Raw genomic sequence first — 17,286 nt, forward strand, 5'->3', positions numbered from 1 at the left:
TTTTTATGAGGGGCTTAGGAAAGTGGGCGGAGCTTAGGTAAAGTGGACGTGATTGATGAAAAGTGGGAGTGGGGTTGGAAAGTAGGTGTAGCTTATGTAAAGTGGGCGTGGCTTATGAAAAATATTGTGTGGCTCAGGAGGTGTGGTCAAACAAGAGCATTGAGAGAAGTTTATCGGGTTTTCCGTGTGGGTGTGTGTGTGTGTGTGTGTGTGTGTGTGTGTGTGTGTGTGTGTGTGTGTGTGTGTGTGTGTGTGTGTGTGTGTGTGTGTGTGTGTGTGTGTGTGTGTGTGTCTGCAACGCGAGGCTCCATTGCACAAACCAGCAAACCGATTATTTTTCAAATGGTAGTCCTTCAAAAATAGGGTGTCCATTTACCGTCATTTTTTATGAGTGCCAGTTGGCAAAATACGCAATCGGAAAAATCTTGCCAGGTAGAGGAACAATTGTATGTGAACCAATACGTCTTGGCAATGAATCTTCGTCGGTGGATCGGTCAGAATGAAAAGCATCGTATCCAGCGCTTTGATCCTAGCGAATCCCTCGTCACCTACCGGCTTGTCTGTTTGTTTGTCTGTTTGTCGCCTACAGGACGCATTTTTAAACCGATCTTCACGCCACTTCACCACGTGCGAGAGTTTGTCATAAGAAAGAAGCCTATTGTTTTGAGGTCAAAAGGTCAACATAGTCCCAATGTCAACAACTTCAGTGAGATTTATAAAATCCTCAATTTTCATCTGATTGACTTGAAATTTGAAGAGGATTTATATTTCAGGTCACTGAATTCAACCAGCCAATTAATTTTGAGGTCAACATCGACCAAAAGGTCAACACAGGCCCAAGGTCAACAATGAAGGAGGTGTTTCTAAAATCCTCAATTTTCATCCCATTGACTTGAAATTTGAACCACCCAATTATTTTCGAGGTCAACATTGGCCAAAAGGTCAACATAGGCCGAATTTATAAGATTGTCTATTTTCATCTGATTGACTTGAAATTTGAAGACGATGTGCATATTTGGTCATTGAATTCAACAACCAATTATTTTTGAGGTCAAATTTGTTTTATGGGTTTTTAAAGTATCGTGCTCTGCACGACATCTTCTTATTCTGTCTGTTTGTTTGTGTGCACAATATCTCAAAAAGTTGTGAACGGATCCGGATGAAACTTGGTGGACAGGTTGGGTGTGTTGCGAGGATGAGTTTATTCGATTTTGGTGAAGATCCGAATCCGGATCCGGATACGAGAATTATTATTTTTTAAGTGATTCTCCACCATTGAGAGATGGGGCCAAAAACGATATAGTACTATATAGCATGACATGGCGGTGGCTTCGCGGTTTGGGTGGTGGATTGGGATCCTCGCATTCTGAGTTCGAGCCCTGGTGATTGCTGGATTAACACCAGGGGGTTGACTCAGTCTGTCATCCTTCCGAGGTTGGTGAAATGAGCACTAGTGTAATGGTAATTGGGGCACTGCATCAGCAGCACCACTGCTTCCCTAACCAATGATGCAACCAGCAGCCCAAAAGGCTGTACGTGATCAGCACTGTCTTGCAAGATGTTTCAAAAATGTATTGTTTCCCATATGATCTCATGGATCAGGCATTACGTGGTGGAGGAATGCGCTCTTCCGAGTGTCCTAGTTATTTTATTTAGTCAATCAATCAAATCGGTTCGTTATTTCGCTCTTTTCATTTTGAAATAACATCTCAAAGGGATTTTTCAGCACAAACGAACTTGATAGTAAAAATTCGCACAATGACTGATATCATTTTAAATAGAAAGTGAATCGTTGAGATATCGATAATCGATATATTAAATAGTAAAACAGATTACAGCTGATGCCGTTGAGGGTAAGGCAGAAATAGTGGTCATGTTTTGATGTTGTGCAGGTTCAGTAACGAGGTAACCACATTATTAACCCCTTCTCGTAGCTTGTTTGATTCGTCTCTTTCAAAAATCTTATCCAACACGAAGTTTGAAAAACGAGGTCCCTGGGAGAGGAAGAATGATGAAGAAGAATGATCATTGTCAGGAAGAATGATGAAGTACGAATGACTCACAGCACCAAACGCTCAAACGGATTGTTCTGAATGACTTACATTTTTGCGTCACAACTTCCTCATTGGTGTTCACATTACTTGGAGATGCAGATGAGATAGAGTATGACTTTTGGAATGTTAACACCTAATAAGGTGCTCAGATTTGTAAGGTTAGCATGTGAGGTGTTCAGGTTTGTAAGGTTAACATGTGAGGTGTTCAGGTAGGTAAGGTTAACATGTGAGGTGTTCAGGCTTGTAAGGTTAACATGTGAGGTGTTCAGGTAGGTAAGGTTAACATGTGAGGTGTTCAGGTTTGTAAGGTTAACATGTGAGGTGTTCAGGTAGGTAAGGTTAACATGTGAGGTGTTCAGGTTTGTAAGGTTAACATGTGAGGTGTTCAGGTTGGTAAGGTTAGTATGTAAGGTGCTCAGGTTTGTTAAGTTAACATGTAATGTGCTCAGGCTTGTAAGGTTAACATGAAAGGTGCTCATGTTTGTAAGGTTAACATGTGAGGTACTCAGGTTTGTAAGGTTAACATGTAAGGTGCCCATGCTTGTAAGGTTAACATGTAAAGTGCTCATGTTTGTAAGGTTAACATGTGAAGTGCTCAGGTTCGTAAGGTGCTCAGATTTGTCAGGTTAACATGTAAGGTACTCCAGTTTGCAAGGTGAACATGTCGAGTTTGTACTCTATTTCTGCTCTGTAAGGTTAACATTTAAGGTGCTCAGATTTGTAAGGTTACTGTGGTGTAGGATTCTCACAGATTTGTAATGTTTCTGTGGTGTAAGGTGCTTGGGTTTGTAAGGTCACTGGGGCGTAAGGTATTGTGGTGTGAGGTGCTGGAGTTTATAAAGTACTCAGGTTTGTAAGGTTAACATGTCAGGTACTCCTATTTGCAATGTTAACATGGAAGGTACTCAGGTTTGTAAAGTTACTGTGGTGTGAGGTCCTCGGGTCTGTAAGGTACTCCGGTTTGTAAAGTTACTGTGTGTAATGTTCTCACAGGCTTGCATGTTTACTGTGGTGTAATGTGCTCATAGGTTTGTAAGGTTACTGTGGTGTAATGTGCTCACCAGCTTGCAAGTTTACTGTGGTGTAATGTGTTCACAGGTTTGTAAGGTTACCATGGTGTGATGTGCTCACAGGTTTGTAAGTTATTGTGTTGTAAGGTGATGGGGTTTGTAAGGTTACTGTGGTGAGGTCCTCGGGTCTGTAAGGTACTCGGGTTTGTAAGGTTAACATGTAAGGTACTCGGGTTTGAAAGGTTACAGTGGTGTAAGGTGCTCAGGTCTGTAAGGTATTCGGGTTTGTAAGATTAACATGTAAGGTACTCGGGCTTGTAAGGGTAACATGTCAGGTACTCGGGTTTGTAAGGTTAACATGTAAGGTACTCGGGTTTGTAAGGTTAACATGTCAGGTATTCGGGTTTGTAAGGTTAACATGTAAGGTACTCGGGTTTGAAAGGTTACAGTGGTGTAAGGTGCTCAGGTCTGTAAGGTATTCGGGTTTGTAAGATTAACATGTAAGGTACTCGGGCTTGTAAGGGTAACATGTCAGGTACTCGGGTTTGTAAGGTTAACATGTAAGGTACTCGGGTTTGTAAGGTTAACATGTAAGGTACTCGGGTTTGTGAGGTTACTGTGGTGTAAGGTGCTCGGGTCTGTAAGGTACTCGGGTTTGTGAGGTTAACATGTAAGGTACTCGGGTTTGTAAGGTTAACATGTCAGGTACTCGGGTTTGTAAGGTTAACATGTCAGGTACTCGGGTTTGTGAGGTTACTGCGGTGTAAGGTGCTCGGGTCTGTAAGGTACTCGGGTTTGTGAGGTTAACATGTAAGGTACTCGGGTTTGTAAGGTTAACATGTCAGGTACTCGGGTTTGTAAGGTTAACATGTCAGGTACTTGGGTTTGTAAGGTTAACATGTCAGGTACTCGGGTTTGTAAGGTTAACATGTAAGGTACTCGGGTTTGTGAGGTTACTGCGGTGTAAGGTGCTCGGGTCTGTAAGGTACTCGGGTTTGTGAGGTTACTGCGGTGTAAGGTGCTCGGGTCTGTAAGGTACTCGGGTTTGTGAGGTTAACATGTCAGGTACTCGGGTTTGTAAGGTTAACATGTAAGGTACTCGGGTTTGTAAGGTTAACATGTCAGGTACTCGGGTTTGTAAGGTTAACATGTCAGGTACTCGGGTTTGTAAGGTTAACATGTAAGGTACTCGGGTTTGTAAGGTTAACATGTCAGGTACTCGGGTTTGTAAGGTTAACATGTAAGGTACTCGGGTTTGTAAGGTTAACATGTCAGGTACTCGGGTTTGTAAGGTTAACATGTCAGGTACTCGGGTTTGTAAGGTTAACATGTAAGGTACTCGGGTTTGTAAGGTTAACATGTCAGGTACTCGGGTTTGTAAGGTTAACATGTAAGGTACTCGGGTTTGTAAGGTTAAAATGTAAGGTATTCTGGTTTGTAAAACACTCCGGAAACGTGAGGCTTGAATTGTAATCAGACAGAAGCATATACGTGGCTCTGTCTCCCCCTCCCTTACCTTCTGATACAGGTTGTCGGTTCCTTGTCCATGTTGGTGAGGTTCATACATAATTGCCTTTTTGTGTGGTGTCCTCGTACAAGGCACAGTGAGAGACACCTGCCCCGTGGGTTTGACGCATTTAGAGACTTGAATTATGGAAGTCAATTAAGTTTTCTCCCTCCCAGGCAATGTATGTGTCAAATGATTTGGGAAGTGAAAGCTTCTTGAATGTAATTGAACCAGGTAGACAGCAGTTTGCTAGTTTATCTCAGTTGGACCGTCAGTCTTTGGATGGGTCATCGGTTGACAATGAGTAGATATAGTTTACCCACTAAAATCAACTAATATGGCTTCAGGAGGAAATGACATCAAGTGTCCTGAAGGGAAGATGACAAATATAACAGATACAATTCCAAGAAGGTAATATAAGACAAGAAAAAACAAAAATGGTCCACCATACAAGGGACAAATGAACACCCATAGAAACATTGATCTTCGGAAATGGTTGGACAACATTGATGATCTCTGAAGCATCAGAGAGTGTACCACTGGCCACCACCGAAACAATATCACCTAAGCAACTGTTTTCAGTGATTAGCACTTTATCAGGTGGACACTGGCTCGAGACCTTGCATCACCAAATTCGACCAATGCTTCGTCCATCAACGGAGCAAATTGATTCCTGATGTATAATTACATTCCCAATTACAACTCTCTCCTACAAATTGGCAGGTGCAACTCTGAAGAAGTCTGACTTAGTGGCTGAGCTGTTCTGCAGCTGGGATTTAACTACAATCGAAGGTCTGTGTCACCAGGAAATGGCAGAATAAAAGCTCTGCTGCAGCATGGTCAAGACTCCAGACAAGCAAGCAGTTACAGAGCCATAGCATCAGAAGTGGTCATATATACATGGCTTGAAGATCGCAGAGGCATTAACAGATAATATTTTCCCACAATGAGGACTGTTAGGAAAACCAGGAAAGAGAAAGGAAGATTCCCGTCTTTCTCACCTCCCCCTCTCCCCCTCATGTATGTATGTATGTATCTATGTATGTATATGTAAAGTTTGAAAAGTTATGTTGCATTGATGGCTTGACTGACTGCTTGGACGCAACTGAGGTTGTGGATCTATTGATGTGCGTAACCAACTGATGTGAATCCGTGACCGAGATTGTGGAACCACTGTTTGGGGAGGTCTTTGGCTGAAAGCATCGGAACCTTGAGGAAGAGCGGAGCCCAACTGATGATCCATGCAGTCTGGAAACCAGTCAGTTGCTTTCAGGTTTAGGTTTTTATTTTAGCTCGGGGAACTATGTTTTGAGGTTTACAATTTAAATGAAGTTGAATATCAGATGTGAAATTAACATAATTTCCAGAAGTCATTTGAATTATATTACACTTTAGGAGTAGCCGATTACTGTAAAATTGATAAATAAAAATTGGTTTCCGACCAGGTCACTCCACCTTGCAGGACATGCTGCTTCTACTCACCCAACAATGGATGGATGCCCTCAATGTCAGACACGAGATCAGAGTCGTCTCTCTGGCAATCTGTCGTGCTTTTTATACAGTCTGGGATACTACCTTGCTCTCCAAACTATCTGTCTGTGGCATCCAAGGCCAACTCCACACATGGCTTCCTGACTTTCTCCACTCTCATAGCCAATGTGTCTCTCACAACAGAATCATTTCATCTCCTCTCCCTGGTCAGACTGCAATGTCAAGGTGGTGTTGTGGACCCAGTCATGTTCCTGAGCTTCATCAGTGATCTCTCTGACTCTGGAAAACCCCCTTTATCTATTTTCGGATGACTCCACCCTCTGCCATGACATACCTCATCATTCAATGAGGCAGGCTGCATCCTCTTCCCTCTCTTCAGACCTTGAAAAAAAAAATCACAAACTGGTCAAACACTTGGAATGTCTTTCAATCCTGTAAAATCGCACACTCTCAATATCTCTCTGAAAGTACCATCTGGCAAACCCTCCGAGCTACTTTCCAAGCAATCCTCTTGAGGAAATCCAGCCATTCAAAATCATTCAAATATATGTAGTAGGTGTGTATATACGTATATATATATATATATATATACAAATACACATATATATATATATATATATATATATATATATATATATATATATATATATATATATATATATATATATATATATATATATCCTGGTGTGTTGGCGCAGTGGTTAGGGCAGCGGATTGGGATCCAAAAGGTCCTGAGTTCAAGCCCCGTTGGGCCACTGAATTAATACACCAGGGGGTTGACTCAGCCTGTCATCCTTCCGAGGTCGGCTAAATGAGTACCAGTATACTGGGCCGGTGTATACCCCGGTTAAAATAGGTGTACCATATCCCTGTGTCGTAAGAGGCGACCAGGGTTGCGTCAGGAAGGGCATCCGGCGTAAAACGTGCCAAATCACTATGCGGATCGGATGATCCGCTGTGGCGACCCCTAACGGGAGCAGCCGAAAGGAGAAGAAGATATATATATATATATATATATATATATATATATATATATATATATATATATATATATATATATATATATATATATATATATATATATTGTTGTGGTTACCAAATTCGCAAACCACCATTCAGGTCCCTTAGGTGAGGTATCTCGGTAAGTACATGTGTAGTTAGGCCCAAACCCGTTGTCTAGTGGGAATACATGTCATTTATGCGTGCTGCGACTCTTCAGGATAGCCGTTTTTCTTTTACTATCTTTATTTTGGACCAACCGCCATTGTTACCACCACCAGTCACAACATCACCCACCAACCACAACGCCGCTTCACCACAACCGCCACGACCTTCACGTCACACCTCACAACCGTCGCATCGCCACCGTTCTTGCGCCGCTTGTGGGTACCGGTGTTGGACTCGTGCAGGGCGCGCGCCGAACAGTGTGTACAAAACCACGGATTTTCCACTTCAAAAACGGATCAAAAACGACACACGCCCACTTTTGTTCCGTCCAATCGGTGAGCGAGGGGCGAATTGGCCCTGCCCCCAGGGCGTTGGAGGGCGATCGATATATGCAAATTTATGGATCAAAAAGCATTCACGCCCACTTTTTCTCGGGCCAATGGGGAGCGAGGTGAAAGGTCGAAGGGAGGGGGTCAAAGATGAGAGGGCGAAGCCACGGGGCTGATATAAGCGACCGTGTTCGTCAGTCCAGGGAGTAGTAGAGTCGAGAGGGAACAGAGAGTTAAGACTTCGCGGGCGGTGGAGTTGGCAAGAAGGAGCTGGTCGTCGTGTGCGTTGGAGTCGGAGCGGAGGGGACGGAGCTGTGGAGAGGCGGCGAGGGCAGACGAGGGGGTGCTCGCGTCGTGCAGGGAGCTGCACCCCAGGGAGGCCGACAGCGCGACCTGGCCGAGGTGGAGACGCTCGTCGCGGGGCAATAAAAATCCTCTATACCCCGAGCATCAGCAACCCCCTCCTGTTTCCCCCCGCGCTGAGATAGTGCGACCAAGGGGGCCCCTTTCCCACCCCCTACCAGACACTGCCCGCGAGGCCCGCGGAGTTGAGGCACCATCGCCGCTCTGCGTCTCATCACCAGACGGGTAGGCCCGACACGGTCTCGGCCTCAGGCCCGCCTCATCCTTGAGGGTATTCTTTCCTTGGTTTTGGGTATGTGTTGTCGGCGCCGTCTGTGAAGTAAAATTGTATAAGTGTTGCCGTGTGCTCATGTAATCGGTATTAGATCTGCATTGTCGCATTTGCTTTTTGTGTAAATTGCATTGTGTTTTTCTTTTCTGTGTGCTTTTGGTGGAATTGAATATGTGTGCTTTCCGTTCGTCGCGAATAAATGTGCTTTGTGTGGAACTGTTTCCCGCTTCGCTTCGTCATTTCCTTCATTGAATCCTCATCTTGCTTCACGTAAAGGGTTGGTAGTGGGCTGAATACGCCCGATAATTAATCGAACCGTCGAGGTCGACGATAACACCGCTCGGTTATCCCGATAGTACGGAACGGGTCGCTTAAGTGGCCCGTGTCCGAAGTCGACCTGCGGCGAGGTGCGATCGCCCGGTCTACCCTCCGCGTGGGTACTTAGGTAGGTCGAATTTGGCGAGCAACCCTATCCCACGCGGGGGCTGATTGGCTCGATCGCGGTGAGACCGAAAGGTCCACCCGTGACTGGTTCCCGGCGTTAGTCCGAGAGGGTCACGACTGGATTGTCCGTCCGGTGGGCGACGTGCCGCGATTCGAGTTACGTGGCCGTCAGCACGCCGGCGGGCGCGAAATCCGCAACAATATATATATATATATATATATATATATATATATATATATATATATATATATATATATATATATATATATATATACATACATATATACATCTGAGGCGCCGCGAGGAGGAGTGATGTAAGGGACACATCGGCCATTTTGGAGTTAATGCCATATAGCACTATTTTAACCCTTACTCTATCATCATCATATCATTAAAAAATGTCGCTTACATCACTCCTCCTCGCGGGGCCTCATATATATACAGTATATACATATATACATATATGTACATACATACATACTAGTGGGGTATGCTTACACATTGTAAGCAATGACAAACTGTGCTTCCCCGTTGTCTCTCATTGCTCTCCTGCATTTGTTTTGTATCATAAATTTATTTTCATGTTTTTTTTCATTTGTTTTTATTTTCATTTGCAGATGCTTCCTGGCGGGTATGTGATTTTTTCCCCCGGGTATCAGCTTCGATGTCCATCAGCACGCCAAATTACCATGCTTCCCAAATGTCTTGATTTTCTCACCTGCATTTATTTTTTTCATTTATTTATTTTCATTTATTTATATTTTCATTTGCGGACACATTCTGACAGTTATGTGTTTCTTCCCCAGTGTATTGGCTTTGATGTCCATCGGCATGTAAAATTTTAGCTTTCTACATCACCAAAAGGTCCCGAACATTAATATCATCAGTGAATGGCCAGAATGAGCTTTATGTATCTCTCACCTCTGAATGGAGAGGATACCCAATTAGCTCTCACCTAATGAAATAAAACCAGGTGGCGAGAATTATATAAATAAATCGACTCTTTCCCCTGCTCTTCCAGCTGAAGAAAGTTGCATAAAGCAAGCATGAAAGGCTACGCAAGGTAGCCCTTTGCTGTTTCAAACCCTTCCCAGAGTTCCTCCACAGCTGTAAAGATATTCACAAATAGTACACACATGACAATCCCAATGCTACACACCCTCTTTAGCTGCCAGACCAGTTTCATTACTTGTTGGCAAATCATCAGCGACACTGCAGACAGAAACATGCACCGCTGAGGCTCCCAAGCATGTCAGGCGTGCAAATGTCAAAAGCAATCAACATACAAATGAAAAACAAAGACCCACTCACATCTCTCACCTGTGAATGGAGGAAATAACCAATTAGCTGTCACCTAATAAATTAAACCCAGGTGGCTGGGATTATATAAATATATAAAATCCTCCCATGCTCTTCTTGCCGAAGAAAGCTGCATAAAGCTACCATGAAAGGCTATGCAAGGTAAGTCCTTCCTCGATATGTGTGTGTGTGTGTGTGTGTGTGTGTGTGTGTGTGTGTGTGTGTGTGTGTGTGTGTGTGTGTGTGTGTGTGTGTGTGTGTGTGTGTGTGTGTGTGTGTGTGTGTGTGTGTGTGTGTGTGTGTGTGTGTGTGTGTGTGTGTATATATATATACATATATATATATATATACATATATATACATATATATATAAATATATATATATATATATATCTTCTTCTTCTTTCGGCTGCTCCCGTTAGGGGTCGCCACAGCGGATCATCCGTATGATCCGCATAGTATATATATATATATATATATATATATATATATATATATATATATATATATATATATATATATGTATATATATATATATATATATGTATATACACATATGTATATATACATATGTATATATATGTATATATGTATATATAAATATGTATATATATATATATATATATATATATATATATATATATATATATGTATATATATATATATATATATATATATATATATATATATATATATATATCTTCTTCTTCTTCATCTTTCGGTTTGCTCCCGTTAGGGGTCGCCACAGCAGACCAACCGTCTCCATTTCGCTCTATCCTCCATATCTTCCATTGACACTCCAACCACCCGCATGTCCACCCTCACCGCATCCATGAACCTCTTCTTTGGCCTTCCTCATATATATATATATATATATATATATATATATATATATATATATATATATATATATATATATATATATATTGCATATTGTGACGGTTTTGGCTTCTGGGGTGTAAGAGACCTATTCTCATCATGCAATTTTAGTTACTCCATTGTATTTTGTTTCGTTCAGTGAACTGTGTTGATGTAGAGAGATATGTGTTGCAAGAGTGTAGATAGGTGTCAAATACATGTTTTTCTTCCACTTCTACCTTCTTATCTATAGCCTTTCCCACACCTCATAGCACAGAACATACTTTCCCACATTTTTCTCCACTACATCTCAACGCAGGAATGCCTTGTCCTCTCAATATAAAACTTCTGAACCGCATCAAACCGGCTTCGTACACATCCTGTCAGAGAGTTCCATGCCAGATGGTCCATGAATCATCCTTAAAGGTGACAGCATGCCAAAACATTTCCAGACAGTGCATTATGCCCCATTCTGCAGGAGCTCTGGGCTTGGTCTGCTGATTTGTCTCTGGGTTAGTCTGGCTATCTTCTGGAGGCTTCTTCTTTGGGCTGTCTGTCTGTCGTCTTCTTTATGTTGAAGTGGAATTCATAACCTTTCATCTTGAAGTCTTTTCATCTTTCATCTCTTTGACTTTGTTCTTCCTGAAATTCTAGTTATTTTGTCCTTGCACTTCCTTTGATTTCTGTGCTTATTTGAACTCCGACTCCTCTCGCCTCTGTGACCTTGAGGTCTCACCATGATTTGGAGTCTTTGCCTCATCATCGCCTGAGCTTTCCCGCCAAAACCCACTCTGAGTCCACACTGTGAACATCATAATTCCCTGTCATGTGGAGAGACATGGCGGTTCGGTGGCACAGAGAGCACAGCCAATGTTGAGCAAGGAGGACTCGGACAAGGATGGACATTTGTACCAGAGTTACTGAGTGGCCTCGCTCAACCAAGCCAGCAGAAAGTGTGAGGGGGCTTGGTTCATCCCCATCTCTCTTTTTCTCTTTCTCTTTCTCATCTCTCCCACAATTTTTTGGGTGTGTGATTGACCCTTTGTAGAATTTATAAGTGACTGTCTCAGGAATTTGATGGCAGCAATGACATGGAGAGGGAAAGGTGAAGATTCGGACCATACTCTGAGCGTTGGTGCTGCTTAATCAGCCTCCTTGGCTATTGGGCACAATCCTGGACGGGTTGCCACTCCGACACAGTATACCAGCATGCTGGCACTCATTTTGCCGACCTCGGAAGAGGGGGAAAGGGTAATGTATTTATGCCTTGTAAATGTGCTTGTGAATAGCTTCCTTGTAAATACACCCAGACCCCGACATTTGCACATTCTGCGTATTTGTGGTTGATAATTTGCCACATACTGCTATATTCCCAGGAAATTGCCCCGTGTATTTAAGGTTTTTGTGGTGATTTTTTTTCACGAGCTGCAAGCATAACACTTCTAAAACATATCTTCCACGAGCCGCAAACATGACTTGCTTCCTGGTTATAGTCTGTACGTATTGTGTTGTCGCTTCATGGGATAAATAGTTTTGCAGGATGTCTCACCAGTGGAACACATCATTCCCTGTGATGCCATTCCCCACGAGTTACTTACTGAATGAAAACATGAACACCATATATTGATGCATCCAGTATTTACCAAGTCGCCACATATGGACATTACACAATGGAAACATTCAGCGCATTTTTGGGAAAATCACCATCTCGCTACAAATAGCACCATCTGATCTGTTACATTTTAAACACGCTTATCATTATGTACCTGTTGATAGGAAAAATGTCATATCCTGTGAGTTATAAAATGGAAACTTTCAGCATATCTAGTAGAGTAATTAGCAGCTAGCTACATTTGGACTAATTACACAATGACATCACTCACCACATCTATTATCAGCTGCAGAATGCAGCATCACCCTTAAAAATCTCCCACAATGTTCAGACTACTCACCCTGATGTGACAATGACAAAACACTTGCGGATTTTACCCCAACACTCACGGATTTTACCCCGACACTTACGGATTTTACCCCGACACTCGAGGATTTTACCCTGACACTTGCGGATTTTTGTCTATTTCCACAAAATTTTCCTGCATTTTCGCAAGATATTTCCCTGATATTCGTGGATTTTTCACAGGTCGGGAAATCGCCAGAACCTATCTCCCCATCTCCCATTGAAACGATGCCCCTACATTCATAGTTTCAACATTCGCAGGCTTTTCCCAGAACGTATCCCCCGTGAATGTCAGGGTCCTGGTGTACATGGTTTTGCTTGAATACATATTGGAAAGAATCTATGTCCTGACTTCTCCTATCCATTCCAATGGTGGCATAAGGCAACAGGGGGTTGATCAGACTAATTGGATTGTAGATCAGAGGAGAATCAAGGACAGGAGATTCTAGATCCCCCCTCCCCACGTAATGGAGTGAGTGAAAGGGGAGAACCCTCTTCACCACCTGTTCGTGAGCGGGAAGCAACAGACCCCTCCTCCCCCTCACTTACTGGGGGTGTGAAATGGTAGAACCCTCCCCGCAACATATTGGTGAGCGGCAAACAGTCGGCCCCTCCTCTCTACCTACTAATGTACCAGAAGTGCTTGGTCCTTCGACCTCCACTGCGCAGGACTGTACTGATGATGACATGGAGGGGTTCGTGACAGTGTCTCCTAAAAAATGGCAAAAGCGTTCATGTCCTGCCGTTAATGAGACAAAGACAACACAAAGTAAGATACTCATTGTGTTAGATGTGCCAAGCTTGCAAGAAGCATCTCACATGGAGAAATCCCTCTTCAGGATTGAAAATCGAACCGGAACTGATTATAACTCTGACTAATTCATTTGCACCACTCGCTGAATTGCCTGAGTTGTACGAGTGTGATGTAGACATTGAGAATACTCGTGCCTCTCAGGAGGCTACAAGTGGGGATTTTGATATTTTTGGTCTCTGCAGTGATAAAAAGGAATTTGTCACTGAGGTGTGCACAAAGGTGTGTGTTTGTGATGACAAGGCAGATAAGCTGGAAAGCCCCTCACAGGAAATCTGTAATCCTACCCTTGTAGAACAAAATGCAAGGGATGGGAAGAAGGAAGTTGCATGTGATAGTGGGCAGCTAAATGGGAATGAAAGGACCGATGGTTCAAATTCTATGGAGATTTGTGCCTCAGAAATAAGTTTGGATCAGGAAGAGAATGACAGAGATGATGAGGTTGACTTCGATGACACCTCTTCTACCCTGTCAGTTAGTGGGTGTTGTGCCCAAGAGGATGATGATCGAGACACCATTGTTACAGAAGATGAAATTATTAAATTCTTAAATGAAACCTTCAGGAAAAGGCATGTGAGAATTCAGGATTTTTCCCGAATCTCCATGCCTTTCCACAAACTGAGAAAAATATGATTCATGAACCTCAATTCCAGCGGTTGAGGAAGTGTGCCACTAAGGCCAAAAAAGAACTCCAAGAGTGGTTAATGAAGGTAGCATCATCCCTCAACATAAATGGAGGCTGCAGTTGTGTGCATCACCTCGAGGTGTTGCAGATGTTTGAGAAAGAAAAAATCGATATTTGAATGTTACAAGAGACACACACCAACCAACCTTGTGAGGAAGAGTGGCGCAGCATTTTTAAAGGTTGCCTTTTTTCTCCAGTGCCTTTGAGGATGCTAAGGCAGGTGTGGCAATTATTGTGCACCCGAGTCCAACCCTCGGAGATTTATTGTAGGGTGGTTTGGAAGTGCTTCTTAATTGCTGTGGAATTGATTTGCAGTAATCAAAAATTTTGTATTATTGATGTTTTGCCCCAGCGACAGTGCCGAAAGGATTCTATTCCTTCCAAAGTTAGCAGGTTTTTTAAACACTGTTGACTTGACTAGTTTAATTTGTATAGGGGGAGATTATAACTGCACACTCAACCCCCGACTGGACAGGAATACTCCTGAGCCCCATCCACCCAGTGCAAGGTATTTGGCAAAACTTGTACAAAAGTTTAAATTTTGAGATGTTTGGCGTCTGCAAAATCCAAACACCCGTCAATATACATGGGTGTGCTGTTCAAACAACCAGATAACCACGGGTCGACTGGACAGATTGGATGTAAACCAGGGAATGGTGAATCTGGTTCAGAGAACATGCACAAGTCCATCTGGCTTTTCTGATCACCATATGATTATAATGGAATGTATGTTACCCTTTCATTGCTGTTATAGTGTATACTGGACTTTCAATGTTAAATTATTACAAGATGTACAGTTTGAAAATGCCTTCAGACTGGTATGGAAGAAGTTAGAAAAACAAAAGTGTTCCTTTCCTAATACTCGACAGTGGTGGGACTGTACAAAATCCCAAATTCGGATTTTCTGTCAACAATATTGCTCACATACCACCAGTAATGCATTTGGGTTGATAAGTGCTCTCAAAGAATATGTACTTAAATATGAGCAAGAATCTGGAACATCCAGTGGAAGTGATCACTATCAGCAGTTGGTGGAAAAAAAGACCCCACTGGCTGAACTTGTCAAGGAGCGTGTGGCTGGAGCAATGGTTCACCTTCGGATGAGCAGAATTCAACTGGAGACTCCAAATAAGGAATTCTTCAACCTTGAGAAGGCCGTCAAGTCCTCTCGGCAGATTCACAGTTTACACTCTTCTAACGGTGTTCTGACTTGCCAGAGTGACATTAAACACTCAATGCAGGATTTCTACTCAAATCTGATTACACTGAGAACTGTGGACAAAATGATTATAAATTAGGTGATTGAACTTCTCCCATCCCTTTCTCAAGAACAGCAACAGCAACTCGAATGTGACATTTTGTTTGAGGAGCTCACTGCGGTATCAAAACCGCTTGAGGACGGCAAAGCCCCTGGACTTGACGGACTTCCTGGCGAATTTTACAAAGCATTTTGGAATATTCTGGGTCCTGCTCCAATGGAGACCCTGCTTGAAAGCCTAGATAAGGTTGAATTACCTCTGAGCTGTAGGAGAGCTGTTTTGTGTCTCCTACCAAAGAAAGGGGATTTGCAGCAGATTACAAACTGGTGGCCTGTGTCATTGCTAAAGGCCCGGTCACACCTTGACGTTTTAGCCAACGTATGCCGATTTTTGAATTTTTTTTCTAAAACGCTGGCACACGTTGAATACGTTATGGGTAAGTTTTGATAACATTGAGAGCATGCTGGCATACGTCGTAGTACGTTGCCATACGTCGTTGTACGTTGGCTTTAAACGTTGTACTTTTCGGTTGTCCTCAAATTTTTTCATGCTTGAAATTTCACGACGTATGCCGGCGTATGACTCACACGTTCCGCTACGATGGCCACAAGTTGTAGGCACGGTCTGCGATCGTTGACAGACATCAACACATGCTACTTGTAAGTTAATCATAAGTTGAGACACGCCGAGGTAGTGTTTAGAGTACCCGAAACTTATTTCCTACCTATGATTAACGTGTTGTTGGCACGTTACGCGATCGTTGCCACACGTCGACAGACGTTACTTTTAAGTTACTCATAGGCTGAAAGACGTCGGTATAATGGATTGTCCTTGCGACAGCGTCCACGGCCACGGCCAGGACACTTATTTGCAGCATTCTTCAAACTTTTCTTCAGCATGACGAGGATGTTCACACTTCGATGTCTAGCTTGGCTATGATTCCAATTGTCCATCGGCAGCGTCTATTTAAAATAGTCGAGTTTGAGCGTTTTAACACGTTCAGAAGAAACGTTTCAAATTTCCAAACCCCAGCGTCAAAAAAAAAAACAAAAAAAAAAAACAAAGGCGAGTGACAGCAATTTAAATCGTTCATTGTAAACAATGAAACTAGCTGAGTGGTACCGTTTAAAAGTCGTTGAGTGTTAAAAAAATCCAATTGTTGAGCGCAAGCGTCTACTTTCAATAGTAGAGATGCAGCCATTTAAATCGTTGAGTGGCAGCCTATGAACCTACCCGTGGACACGCCGACGCAAGGACGATCCATCATAACCCACACCCTCCCCCTCACACCCACCTACTACTGCCAACATGAACAAACTACTACTAATGCTAATACTAATAGTAATACTGATACTGATACTGTTACTGCTGACATGGACATCGACTCAAAAAGGACTCAAAAACACTGTTGGGTTCCCCTTTTATGAGCAGCATTTTTATATACCAATTCCCAAAACTGCTGGGAACACGTCTTTATATGGCAGTTGTAACCTAGAAACACGTTCATTTATTTTTTTTGTCGACCGGAAGACGTCATTGGAATACGTCTACATACGTCGATGTGTGTTGGGGCTACGTAAAGAATTGGTTCAAAGCACGTCAAACATAAGTTAGAAATAAGTTTCGCGTAAAAAAGACATTACCGCGACGTGTTTCGACTTATGAGTAGCTTATAAGTAGCCTTTGTGGACGTGTGTAAGCGTCCACATATCGTGTGTAAAACTTATCCCCATCGCATGCGGAACGTGTGTCATACGCCGAGTACGTCGTAAAATTTTGA

This window comes from Eptatretus burgeri, chromosome 14 (assembly GCF_056783735.1).
Source record: "Eptatretus burgeri isolate ZD-2024b chromosome 14, Ebu_testis_v1, whole genome shotgun sequence".
NCBI lineage: Eukaryota > Metazoa > Chordata > Myxini > Myxiniformes > Myxinidae > Eptatretus > Eptatretus burgeri.